The following is a 14,167-nucleotide window of genomic DNA, read 5'->3' as shown; positions in this document are numbered from 1 at the left end:
CAGATCCGCACTCTCTCCAGCAGGGAAACTGGATGGCCAGAAGTTTAGATTTTCGTACAGGAATCATAAAAAAACGGGTCAGGCTTTTCCAACAAAAGTCTCTCCAGGTAAGCGAGTTAGTGGTACGGCTCTGAGATTTCCATCCCTCCAACCAATGCTCTTCTGGTATATCAACTTTCAGATCTTTCTCCCATTGTTTTTTCACATGGAGGTACATTTTATTATCAAGCAAGTTTGAAACCTTATATATTTTACCAACAATTTTTTTGTTACTAGATCCTTTATAGACATCCAGAAAAATTTGAACAAGGTTAGAGGGGGTTTGAGTCAGGGCTCCTTGTATTTCCTTAACAAAATAATATCTGAGTTGGAGGTACCTGAAGAAATCATGTTTTTCAAGTCCAAATTTAAGCGAGAGATTTTGAAAGCTGTCTATTTGACCTTTTGATATTATACTACCACATGTTGTTATACCCAAGTGTGACCATTGTTTAAATCTGGTATCATGTACTGCTGGTTGAAAGTGCGGATCACGCACAGGCCAGCTCAGTATTCTGACCTGCCCATGGAGGCCAAACATCTTGATAACTTGTAGCCATATTCGGATAGAAGTACTCAAACAGAAATTCCCAGATTGTAGAATTGATTTGGCGCAATTTACACACCCAAGTACTGACTGTAACGGCACTTCAGTTTGGGAAAGTTCCAAACCTTTCCATTTAGCCTCATAAGACTCATCACACCATAGGATAAGTGGTCTTAACTGGGAAGCAATATAATAGTGTCTAAGACAAGGTAAAGCCATGCCCCCCCTGTCCCTCGGCAACTGGAGGATACTGTATTTAATTCGTGGTTTCTTTGATTTCCACACAAACCTAGATATGGATTTGTCCCAATCTCTGAATTGTTTCAAAGGTATCTCAACAGGTAGCGCATTGAATAGATACAACAGTTTAGGTAAAATAACCATTTTAATTGACCTAATCCTGTCACCAATGTCCAGGGGAAGCAGAGCCCACCCGTCCATATCCTTATTTATTTTCCTTGTGATATTTTCATAGTTAATAGCAAAAAGAGAAGAAAGGTCCTTTGGTATGAATACCCCCAGATATTGGATATGGGACAGGTTCCAGTTAAAATCATATTTCTTTACCATTTCTGGGGGGGGGGGGGCAAAATTGAATAAAAGTGCTTGGGTCTTATTGGCGTTGAGAGAGTATCCAGAAAGAGAGCCGAACATATCAAGGGCATTCATAAGCAAAGGTACACTAGAGCCTGGGTTTAGGAGGGTAACCAATACATCATCGGCGTACAAGCCAATTTTATACTCAGTACCATGTATAGTTATACCTTTAATATTGTTTTCCTGTCTGATCATTTGAGCCAAGGGCTCAATAAACAAATTAAACAAAAATGGGCTAAGGGGACAACCCTGCCGACAACCTCTTTGAAGTTTTATTGGGCTAGACAAGCTACCATTTATTTTAATCATTGCAGTTGGAGATATGTACAATGCCCCAATACACTGTATGAACTGTTCTGAGAAACCAAAACGACCCATTGTTTGGTACAGAAACTGCCAACTAACCGAGTCGAAGGCCTTCTCTGCGTCTAAACTGAGAAGGACGGCACTGGATTTTGTTTTGGAGATATGGTCAACAATATGAATGGTTCGACGTATATTGTCATGTGTTTGACGATCTTTAATAAAACCGGTTTGGTCTTCATCTATGAGAAATGACATGGCCTCTTCCATTCTCCTAGCCAGAATGGAAGCAAAAAGTTTATACTCAACGTTAAGAACACTAATAGGTCTATAAGATTTACAGTCTAATTTGTTTTTGCCTTCTTTGTGGATTACCAAAATAAATGCCTCCTTCCATGAGGGTGGAGGAGTTCCACCCCTCATGATATTGTTAAAACACTCTTTCAGCAGAGGGAGAAGTGGTTCTCTCATCACCTTGTACCACTCTGCTGGATATCCATCCATCCCAGGAGATTTGCTTGTTTTTAGGGCCGAGATTGATTTATTAATTTCCATGTCTGAAATTTCAGCAGCAAGGATGTCATTATGATTCTTACCAAGGGATGGAAGATCTAATGAATTCAAAAATTGATCAATTTTGTCATTGTTGGCTTCCCCTTTTTGTGTGTAGAGTAACTTATAATATTTTTCGAATGAATTATGGATGTTGTTTAATTTGGTTCTCAGCTTATTTGTAATTGGATCCCTGATTTTATGAATTGCTCTCTCTTCTTGTTGTTTACGGAGTCTCCATGCTAATACTTTTGCGGCCTTCGGCCCGGCCTCATAATACCTCTGCTTCATGTACCTTATATTTTTCTCTATGTTTTCACCGTAAATTTTATCTATCTCCTGTTTGATGGGTCGCATTTGGGTAAGCAGTAAAGGATCTTTCTTTTGGCTATGTAATTTTTCTAGAGTTTTGAGCCTATTTTCCAAATTGTTGAGACGTTCAGATTTTGTTTTTTTTTGGAATGCAGCTTGAGCTATAAGCTTGCCCCGAAGATATGCCTTAGCTGTGTCCCATAAAATGGATGCATTGACTTCCCCATTGTCATTTGTGGATAGAAAATCCTTGTATTCATCTATTATAGTTTTTTTATTTGCCTCATTGTTTAACATACCAATGTTCAATCTCCAGTTTGTTTTCTTTGTGCCTTCGTCCAAATGTAATTTTAAAAAGAGACCTGCATGGTCAGAGAGATCCCTTTGTTCAATTTTACAGTATTTCACTCTGTCAAGCTCACTTTTAAACATTAAATAGTAATCAATTCTCGAGTGGATATTATGGCGAGCTGAGTAAAAAGTGTAGTCTTTCTCTCGGCCATGCAAGTCTCGCCATACATCCGTCAGACCCAAAAGCCCAATGGTCTTATTTACCCAAATTTCAGTGGGGTTCTTTTTCCTTTTTTGATTGGTTGTGTCGAGAATAGGATTCATCAGTAAGTTAAAGTCCCCTGCGCATATCATAGTGCCACACCTCTCTAAAGCTAATAAGTCAAAAACCTTTTTAAAAAAGGAGATTGGACTTCCCGGAGGAGCATATATATTGAATAAAGTTATTTGTTTACCCTCTATTTTACCCTTGACAAACGTAAATCTACCTTTTTTATCTTGGATTTCAGAAATTAATTCAAAGTTAACTTTATTTGAAATTAATATGGCAACACCTCTCTTATTACCTGATTTATGTGACGAATAGAAGGTATTACAAAAACCAAACTTTTTGAGCTTCTCATGTTCAGTATGTGACAAATGGGTTTCTTGCCAAAAAGCGATATGAACTTTCTCCCTTCTCAGTTTTGCTATCATCTTGCTTCGTTTTATGGGACTGTTTAAACCATTTGCATTTAATGACAAAAAATTATAGTACTGAAACATTTTCCTGTAAGTGTGTCTTTGGTACCTGTTACGTGTACTATTTTGCCCTTCAACATAAAAAGAAAATGAAACTCAAAATGTTTGTGTCCATAACAATAAGAACCAACAAATGTCTCAGAACTGAGCATTACTTCCAACAGAGAGGAAAAACTCACTCCTCTATATAAAAAAAAGAGGGGGTGCGGCCACCAGGTGGGGCCCCTCCGCAGCTTACTCTAAGTAAGACAGAAACTGGGTAAATATCCCAGAAAATGGGTGGCTGATGGAAAACGCTCTGCAACAGCCTTGTTTACTAAATTCTTAACGTCACGGGAAACTTACTAATAACAGATCAATATTATGGTAGGGTATTTTCTGATTGATCGTGATTCATAGCCCTTATTAAGCAACAGTTCTATACTCACGTATCCAGTAAGGACATAGGAGAGAGAAAAAATAAACCAAAACTTTCCCGTCGAGAAAAAAAACAAAAAAACAGCACTTCAATCTTCCATTGCGGTGTCCTCTCGGTCGACTCTTCTAAACTCCTGCAGACGCTCTCTGATGGTCTCCTGGTATTCGTTGTGGGACCGGCGGGTCCCTCCTGCCACACGCCACGGTAGGAGCTGAGATAGGGTCTCCGCGTTGTGTTCAGCTGGCCTTTTCGTTCGTATTGGTCCTACCGGGAAGCCTCGTTTCTCCATCTCTGCAGCAGCTTCATGAGCGTCGTTGCAGGTGACGGTCCCGTTGTGGAAGTGTATTCGCATCTTAGTCACAGTGTTTGGAAGCGGATGTGGTTCTCTTTCAGCACTTTCTTAATCGGGGTGTATTCTTTTCTTTTCTGCAGTGTGTCTGCTGCATAATCGTGGTCAAAGAAAATACGCTTGTTCTGCTCATGCACCTGTTTTTTCCATGCTGCTTTGAGAACATTTTCTTTTGTAGTGAACTTCAAAAAGCGGACCACAATGGAGCGTGGTGATGCCTCCTTGGGCGGTCGGGGTCCCAATGCTCGGTGCGCCCGCTCGATTCCAAGGTCTGCTCCCCGTTGGATATTCAGACTGTCGCCTAGCTCAGTCATTATTAAGTTCTCAACAAACGATGTAACGGAGGAGCCCTCGGGGATCCCGCTCTCTGGTACCCCGTGTAGCCGGATGTTGTTGTGGCGCGACCGGCTTTCCTGGTCCGACAACTTGTTCTGTAGTATACGCTGGTTATTCATAAGGTCTAGCAGAACGTCCTTCACGGCCAGGTCCCATTTTTCTCTCCCGGTCTCATTTTTCTCGATCTCCTCTAGGCGTTGCGTAACCTCCTCAATCTGACCAGTGGCAGTTTGTATTTTCTGGTTGATAGAAGTGCTTAATTCGTCCATTTGGGCCTTCATGTCGTCTTTGATTATCTCCCGAAAGTCGGAAAGATCCTTCTTCATTTGTGATTTTAGTTCGTCCAGCCCCTTAGCCATAACTTCGCTTACCACAGAGCGGATTGTGCTACTTGTGGCTACTAAGTTAGCTTCTTCGGGGTCGTTGCTATCGTCCGAGCTAGCTAGGCTAGCATGGCTGGCTTCTTGTTAAAACTCATATCAGTTTTCTTGTCCTTCGTCCCGGACCTCAGTAATCTATCCCCGTTCATCTTCGATGTGTTTTCAGTGCGAGTTTTAGTAGAAAGCCCTCGAGTTTGGGGGGTTTAAAAGGCTAATTTCAGAGCAACGTTTCTAAGCGTCCATCTTGTTCGCTGCACCGGAAGCTCCTCCTCAGAGTGGCCTTTTATTGTGGGCAGTCTAAGGCACACCTGTGCACTAATCATGGTGTCTAATCAGCATCTTGATATGGCACACCTGTGAGGTGGGATGGATTATCTCAGCAAAGGAGAAGTGCTCACTATCACAGATTTAGACAGATTTGTGAACAATATTTGAGAGAAATGGTGATATTGTGTATGTGGAAAAAGTTTTAGATCTTTGAGTTCATCTCATAAAAAAATGGGAGCAAAAACAAAAGTGTTGCTTTCATATTCATGTTGAGTGTAATTAGCTCTAGTGATGGTGCCGACCTCAGATGTAAATATCTGTTTGTTTTGTCTGTTCTCTGTAAAATCAGTGTCTAGCCATAATGTGAAGCTGTGAAAACACACCATATTTATTAGCATCTATTACGATGTGCTGAAAGGATTTAAAATTCTCTTTACATCTAGCCTGTTTGTTTTAGTGAGAACTGCTTCAGTTGATCTTACAGCAACTTAGTTTGAAATGTGAAGTAATCAAAAACATGTTCGGTCTTAGGTTTACTTCAGGATATTTTTTTAAAAGTATCAGCTATCTACAAGTGAAGAGGTTGAAAAGTAACTGAACAGGTAGTCTACCAGCAGTTGAAAAAGAATCCTTCACTTCACAAGTACAAATGCAACACTATGAAAATTCTCCACTACAAATTTAAATATCTGTCATCAATATATTTAAAATTATTATATCAAGTATCAATATTAAACACAGTCATTGTGCAGTAAAAGGTTCCCTGTCAGATTTCTGATTAATAGTACTGCTACAGATGTTGCATTTTCAAGTCAAAGATGTTTAAAGTTATGCTTGTTTTAACTACTTTCTACACTAATGGGTAGGTTCATCAACAGCAATGTACCATATTATAAATGATCATCACATATTTGTGGAGTTGCTGCCTTTTGAGAACCACGTGTCTCTAAAAAATCTGCTCTTTATGAGCTCAGAGAAACACCCATTTTCAGCTTTGTGACATTGGTGCATTTTCCAACTAATCTAAGGTTTAAATAGTTTATTTAGCTGACGCAGTGGGACAATTTAGTCAAGCCTATAAAAATGTATTAAATCCTTCAGTTGACCACAGATTTTCAAAATCACCACCTTGGAAGTTTATCTCCAGAAAGAAAAGGCATGGAATGTCACTGGCAACGAATACTACCAGGCAAATGTAATGGAGTACAATATGGGCCTCTCTGAAATAAGGATTAGAAGTCTCAAGTTGCAGAACATGAAATTACTTAAGTAAAATTAAAGTGCAGTGCCTAAAAAAGTATTCACCCTTACTGGAATTTTTTCCCCTTTTCATTGCTTTTTAACATTTAAACATGGTCGATTTAATTTGGCTTTTTTTTTCTTTTACGAGAATGCACAAAAAGACTACTTCATGTCAAAGTAAAAACAGATTTGTACAAAGTAATTTCAATAAATTCAAAATATAAAATGCATAATACGTGACTGCATCAGTATACACCACCTTCAAGTCAGGGTTAGGGTTGAAGTGTGTGTGTGTGTAAGTATCTATGTATATGTGCACTATCATTCAAAAGTTTGGGGTCACCAAGACAATTTCATGTTTTCCTCACACTTTCATGTGCTAACATAATTGCACAAGGGTTCTCTAATCATTAATTGGCTTTTCAATATGATTAGCTAACACAATGTAGGACTAGAACAGTGATGGTTGCTGGAAATGTAGATAATCCATTAAAGATCAGCCGTTTCCAGCTAGAATAGTCATTCACCACATTAACAATGTCTAGACTGTGATTCTGATTCATTCAATGTTATCTTTCAAAAGTAAGGACATTCATAAGTGACCCCAATCTTTTGAATGGGAGTGCATGTGTGCGTGTGTGTATGTATGTATGTACACACATACACATAAGCACATATTATGTTGGCCCTAAGCACCAGTAGAATTAAATCAGAATAAAACTCAGCTGGAGTTCCTAAACTATGTTGTGATATCATGCATATAAGAAGTTCACGATCCTGCAGGTTTCTGTATGGACCAGCTGAGACTTCCACCAGTATTTGGACTCCCTGTGGTAAAAATGCTCACATTCCCTCCTGCACCGACCAACTCAGATTTGCCCCTCCGAGTCAACAAATTGCTGGCAAAATACAGTGAAATTAGGAATTAAATATCATCATCAGCATTGTTGAGGCACCATATTGAAATTATTTTTATTTAAATAACACACACACACACACACACACACACACACACACACACACACACACACACACACACACACACTGTGTTTTTCTATGATTGTGGGGATATACCATTGACTGCCATTCATATCTAACCCCTAACCCTTACCCTAACCTTAACCAACACCAAAACAATGCCTAACCCTAAAGAAACGTTTTTGCACTTTCACTTTTTTCAGTAACAACAACATGGCCAAGAAAACAATGTTTCCCCTCATGGGGACCCAAATGAGGTCCCCACAAATGACATTTCTTTTGGTTTTCCTATTGTTGTGGGGACATTAGGTCCCCACAACAATAGCCACCACCTGATCACACACACACGCACGCACGCACACACACACACACACACACACACACATAGACATATATATATATATAATATCACTCATTCAATCTGATGAAGTGATGCCATTCTGTCATTCTGACAATTTTCTATTAATGCTCCCTGTTTCATTCAGACATACCCACGTCAGTGATGGAGACAGCCATACACAACATTTGTACACATGCAAGACTGAACAATAAACCAAGTAATGAATGATCCATTACAATGCAAGCCCCACAGTTGCGATTGAGCTTAGGACTGAGAGAACCAGAGAACAGCTGCTATGTAACAAATGATTGAACTGCAGCTACGAACTGTGACTCTGTGTGTAGGAGCTCACTTGTCCGAGGGACAAAAATTCCACAGTGTGACTTGCCGCTAGGTCGTGACCCAGACTTATCCGATCTCCAAGTCAAGGATTTATAGGTAATCAATGAATTCGCTGCCACGGTTGCTTCACATGCATAAATATGGGCAGCTCTCTCTCTTTGGCGATGCATATAGTGATCCTGTTTGATGCTGCATATATTTAACAAAGTCAGAGGAAAACCTCCTACAAATAACTGGAAACAACAACTTCAGCTCCTTTAGTAAAAATATAAAAATTAAAAAAAATCATGAACATTCATTGTTGGTGAGTCTTATTAATCTGACTTGGTAAAGATTATTTTCAATGTAGTAAAATGCTATTTTTATAAAAATTTTAGTTTGCCACTAATACATCTGACATTGTAGAGTAAAGTCAATAACAAAACTGGTTTATTACCTAGCTATCAGGCAATGTTCATGCCACATTGTCTAAAATTAATAACAAGTTCTTCTAATGTTTTAAAGAAAACGTTTTATCTTCTGATCCAAAGCACCGTGTTGGTCCAGTTGCATTGTTACTCAATGTAAACTCATTTTTTTGTACGGCAATAGAAAGTCCAGAAGACCAGTAGAAACAACTCAGAATGTCTTTTGTGGAGTATGGCATAGTTATAATGTAATAAATCATAAACTGACAAACAAAAGCCAAATCTCTTTATTTATTTTACAAAATAAAGAAGAAAAAACCCCAGAAAGGATTCAGCATTTAAAATATTCTTCATCTGTTACCAATGTGTGAAAAGAAAAATTGTGGCTTTACACAATATAGATATTTTACTAAATTATTTTTGTTGCTTTCATTCTTGTCTTTTCTCTGATCTGTGGAAACACAGTCTCCTGAATTTTTGTCATGTTAGTTGCAACTGAGTCAATCATGGCTGCGTGATTGCACTGCAGAGTGTAGTTTTTAGTTTTTAAAAAAAAAGTTTTTTACAAACTTTATTTAATGCAAATAAATTATTGTTCTTGCAATAATTTAAATGAGACACGTAAAATAAAGTGACTTTCATGACAAGCTGAGATTCGGTTAATTTTTTTTTTCCAGAATGCCACGATTCATTCAAGGACTGCCAGACAACTGACAATTCATTCTGTTTTTCTAGTCTGAATGGCCACCAGCCTCGTTTTCTTTCAGTTTAGTGGGTTATACTGTTATTCAAGGATATTTATCATTTTAAAAAATCCTTGTCAGGTTCAAAGTTAACAGAGACACAGTATTTGAACGTCAACATTCAGAGGATGTAGAGGATGCACAATTCATATTCCGTGACAACAAAAGAACTACATTCTCAAAAAGACATTCAAAAAAATGTTTTCATGTTTTAATATGATGTCTGTTGATTTGAACAAAATGTTAGTGAAAACTGATATCTTAGCAAACATAGAAGCTTTTCCCTGCAATATTCTGCAATTGTTTTATTTTACTCAAACGAGGTAAAATGTTGCAGAATATTTTTCTGACAAAGTTACACAACATTATTTTGTAACAAAAGAAGGACTCAATGTAACATTGTAACAATGGTTTAATAATGCGACGGCAGAATGGCGTGACAGAGACATCACGAAACATTCGGAGAAGAGAAAAAAACAACAACAAAACTTTGTTTCAAACAAGAAAAATGTTTCAAACAAGGAAAATGTTGTGATAATATTTAAAGTTTGCTAAGTCTTCAATTTGGCCACATTTGGGATGTTGTCAAGGCTGTCCCATTGTGCTACATGATGATGAAAGAAGAACATTTTCAAACCAACATTCAGGAGTTTATCTATAGTTATAATAGTTTAATAGACCCTTTAATGACCCACGTCACGAATGACGTCACAGCTTTAGCTGGAGGCAAAAGAGGAAGCCCGCGGCCGTGACCGAAAGGCGAAAGACTGAGGGACTACAAATGACGACACGCTGGCGTCTCCCATCAACTTTTCTAAAATGTCCTGCTGTGTTTTTGGATGCCAGAATAGGAAGAATGACATTGGCGAACGCAAATTAAAGTTTTATAGGATTCCACCGAACACTCGTGCTCAGAGGAAACGCAGACAGTTGTGGTTAAATGCACTGAGGCGAAAAGACTGGACAGAGACGATCAGCTGCAGTCAATTCCAGCCATTTTCAGTACAAAAAATCGCTAATATTCTATTTGTAAATAAAAAAATATTCAATTCAATTCAGTTCAGCTTTATTCCAGACACTGGGTCCAAATACACACACCATAAGAACAAGGACACAACAAGACACAGAAAAAATACAATCAAAAACAATAACCCGTTAAATATGACGACAAATACAGGGAATATTGGACGCGCATCGCGAGGTGCATTTCCTTGAAAACGACCGATTCGTGGATTATATACCGACTTCAAGACATGTTTTGGACAAAATAATTTACTGGCTTGTGTCGTCTGGATGTCCAAGGTTGGATTATGGCCGTTTTTTGTGGAATATTTTCATCTGTGTGTAATAATGAACCCGGAAATGTGAGTCGCGCTGTGTACGTTAAAGCCGCGTACAGAGAAAGGATGGATGGATATTCGTTGTTTGTCGGACAAATGTGTTTATATTACCCGCTGTGGTAATCACATCTGAAAGTGGTTTATACCGGCGGATTCATGAGAATCTAAGCTTTCCATCGGCGTATATGTTTATATAATCGCGTTTGCAGCCTTCGGACATTCTTTAAATTCCTATGCAAATTAGTAAGTGTACCGCCGGCGGTACACTGAAGTTTAACGGGTTAAAAATGCTCGAGTTTGCAGCGCAAACTCCCAGCGCAAACTATATAGACCTTTTTCCGAAACGTCATCATCGAACGTCACCGCCGGTCACCGGCCCTAGCAACGTGATTCCGCCATTTTAAGAGGGGTATGCTTTGCCTTGACGACCATTACTTTCCCACGTTTCCCTCCCGATTTGAACGACCAAAAGCAGATATGCCCAAAACCTGCGCTGTTTTTGGCTGTAGTTCTCAGTCATGGAGCAACAAGAACATTTCCTTTTACAGGATTCCGACTGAAAAGGGCCAGAAAAGGAGTTTATGGCTCACAGCATTGAGGCGGATAAACAATAATGGAACCACATGGAGCCCACAGTCAAAATGGTCCTATGTTTGCAGTCAGCATTTCGTCAATGGTATGTTGTGTTTCATGAAATTATTACCCCTTAACTGATTTTCTGAAATTATTAATTAATAAGCTTAACCAGTTGCGCTTCAGTGTCCCGCCCGTGGTACACTTTGAAATCTGCATAAGCAATTTGCTAAATGTCTGAAACTGCAAACGCGATTATACAAACACTATACGCCGATGGAAAGCTTAGATTCTCATGAATCCGCCGATATAAACCACTTTCAGATGTGATTACCACAGTGGGTAATATAAACACATTTGTCCGACAAACAACGAATATCCATCCATCCGTTCTCTATACCCAGCTTCAACATACACAGCGTGACTCACATTTCCGGATTCATTATTACACACAGATGAAAATATTCCACAAAAAACGGCCATAATCCAACCTTGGACATCCAGACGAAACAAGCCAGTAACATATTTTGTCCAAAACATGTCTTGAAGTCGGTATATAATCCACGAATCGGTCGTTTTCAAGGAAATGCACCTCGCGATGCGCGTCCAATATTCCCTGTATTTCTCATCATATTTTTATTTACAAATAGAATATTAGCGATTTTTTTGTACTGAAAGTGGCTGGAATTGACTGCAGCTTATGATGTCTATAATTATCTGAAATGTTGAGGGCTAGCTACTTAGCTTAGGCTAGTGCTAGCTGTGCTTCCCACAAAAAGTCAGGGGTCTTTCTACTCACACTGCTATTTTTAAACCTTCTCTCCTCCCTTTCGTTCTGCTAACTACTATGCTGTAATCAGCAGCATTGTCCTCATTATTGTTAGCACCTCATACCCTTGGGCCTGGGTGGGTAGAGCTCATTTACAGGTATCTGACTCTTAGTTTTGATAATGCACATCTAACTAATATACGTACACTACTTCCACTTGAAATTAAAAGGTGTAATGGCTCACCCCGTTAGCTTAACTTTAGCCTAGCATAGCGGAGCTGGTGTAGCCGTATCTTACAAGGCATTTATCATTCTGACATTGACCTGTATGCACAAAAACGTATAAATATAAGCATACCTCAAAGAAAACGTATGAGTCCAGGCTTTTATAAGTCTTCACCTTCTCCATTGTGTGGATGCCTGGGCTGTTGATAAGGTACTCGTAAATGGAGTGCCAATGAAGATCTGGACACGTAGTAGGGTCGTTTTCCCATGATCCCAGTGCAATTTGGTACGGACATGACTGCAAACCAACCAGTTCTATTTTTTCTTTATACCGTAGCTTGGCTTTTGGCTCAAGATTTCCGAAATAATCACCAGACGTTCTTCTCCGGGTCAAAACCGCGTGGTTTCGGTGGTCAAATCACGGTTGCTAGTGACTTTGTTGCCCCCTCTTAAAATGGCGGCGTGCGTTGCTAAGGAAGGTATGGTCACATGTCCCAGACTCTGACGTCACTGCGAAAAGGTTTATTCACCTTATTCAGGAAGTGAGGCAGGGCGGCGCCATTTTTGAGAGCGACTTCCGGTTGACCGTCTTCGCACTACAACAACATTGAGTCCTCTCGCTACTGTAGCTACTTTTAACTGTTCTTTTAAGCGATTTTAACATGTTTGGCATCAATTGCACTGTCCGTGGGTGCCACAACAACTGGGGAAAGATGAAGCTTTCTCTCTCTCATAATTGTTTAGAGCACGGAAAGGTTAGATCTGAATGCTGCGGACCAGCTCATGGCTATGTAAACACACAGCTTGCATTGGTCACTGTCAGCGCAGCTACAGCGATTCTACCAAAGTTCAGTTTCCACTAAAGACCTAGCTATGCCATCAGTGAGGTAAAAAGCTATTTTGAAACGTTGTTATGACTGCAGTTTGGTCAGAATCAGTTTTTTGTTGCTCCAGGGAATTAGCATTAGCTTGTGACAGGGCTAATAACACAGTAAACCGCAGGAGCTGTTTCAGAAATGACAATAACAACCTCCGTTTGCACAACCATATCGTATATACCTGAATCAAATTAAGTTTTATTCAAATCAACATACCTTCCATAATATCGCAGCAGCGTGACTGCAGGACCGTCCCAACCCAGCGATACAGGAGCATCCCGTGGTCTCCACCACTCCATCAGCTGTCACCAGCACCCACGCCATGTGTGAAGAGGTACTAGACTGACTTGGGCTGACATTAGCTTTAAGAAACGTATATTCCCGTTCTTGATGTAACAGAACAGGGCCGACTTTACCACTGTGCAAATATTGATAGGCTTCAGTGCTCTTATAATTCCTCATAGCTGAGCGATCAACGCCAAGAGACAACACGAAATAGTTAAAAAATATCGCCATACATGACTTGTGGCCACTTTTTCATGTCATCCTCCCACTCTGTAATAAGTCGCGGATGAGGCAGACTTGATCCATTTCTGTTTTTTAAAGAGGTTTTCGTTTCTTCCCACATCACTTTCTCAGTTGTAAACGCCGCCATGACCGAGTTACCGGAAGTGCTACTCAAAACAGGAAGTCCCGCCCGTTGGAAAATGGGCGGAGCTGAATAAGGTGAATACTCCCTGGCTGAATCCCAAACCGCCCCCTACACACTATCCCTACACACTACCCCTCCGTTTGCGCGTTCCTGCGGAGGGTCCTCCATATTAAGGGCCGTCCCAAACCGCGTAGTGCGGAGGGGGAGTGGACTGTTCAGCCCTTAAATAGCGAGTCTGCATCGATGCTCACTCTGGACATCTTTTTCAGGAAGTGCAACGTCGAAATGGAGGAGGAAACAAACATATTGATGCGAGTTCCATATTCGTCCATTATTTCTCCCACGCCTTTTTTACACTAACAGAACATCACAAAAAGAGTGGTGAAAAAAGATAAATCAAAAGAAACAAATCTTCTTCTCCGCTGACGTTTGATTTAATTGTGCACCCCCTGACACCTTAAAATTTGAACACAACTGACAGAATTCATTTATTCATTTGTTGGATTTGAAATGCCAGATAATAGGACTGGAAAACATGTGAGTGAA

Source organism: Acanthochromis polyacanthus, chromosome 14 (genome assembly GCF_021347895.1).
Source record: "Acanthochromis polyacanthus isolate Apoly-LR-REF ecotype Palm Island chromosome 14, KAUST_Apoly_ChrSc, whole genome shotgun sequence".
Classification (NCBI taxonomy): Eukaryota; Metazoa; Chordata; class Actinopteri; family Pomacentridae; genus Acanthochromis; species Acanthochromis polyacanthus.
The sequence above is the reverse complement of the archived record's forward strand: the minus strand, read 5'-3'. Positions refer to the sequence as shown.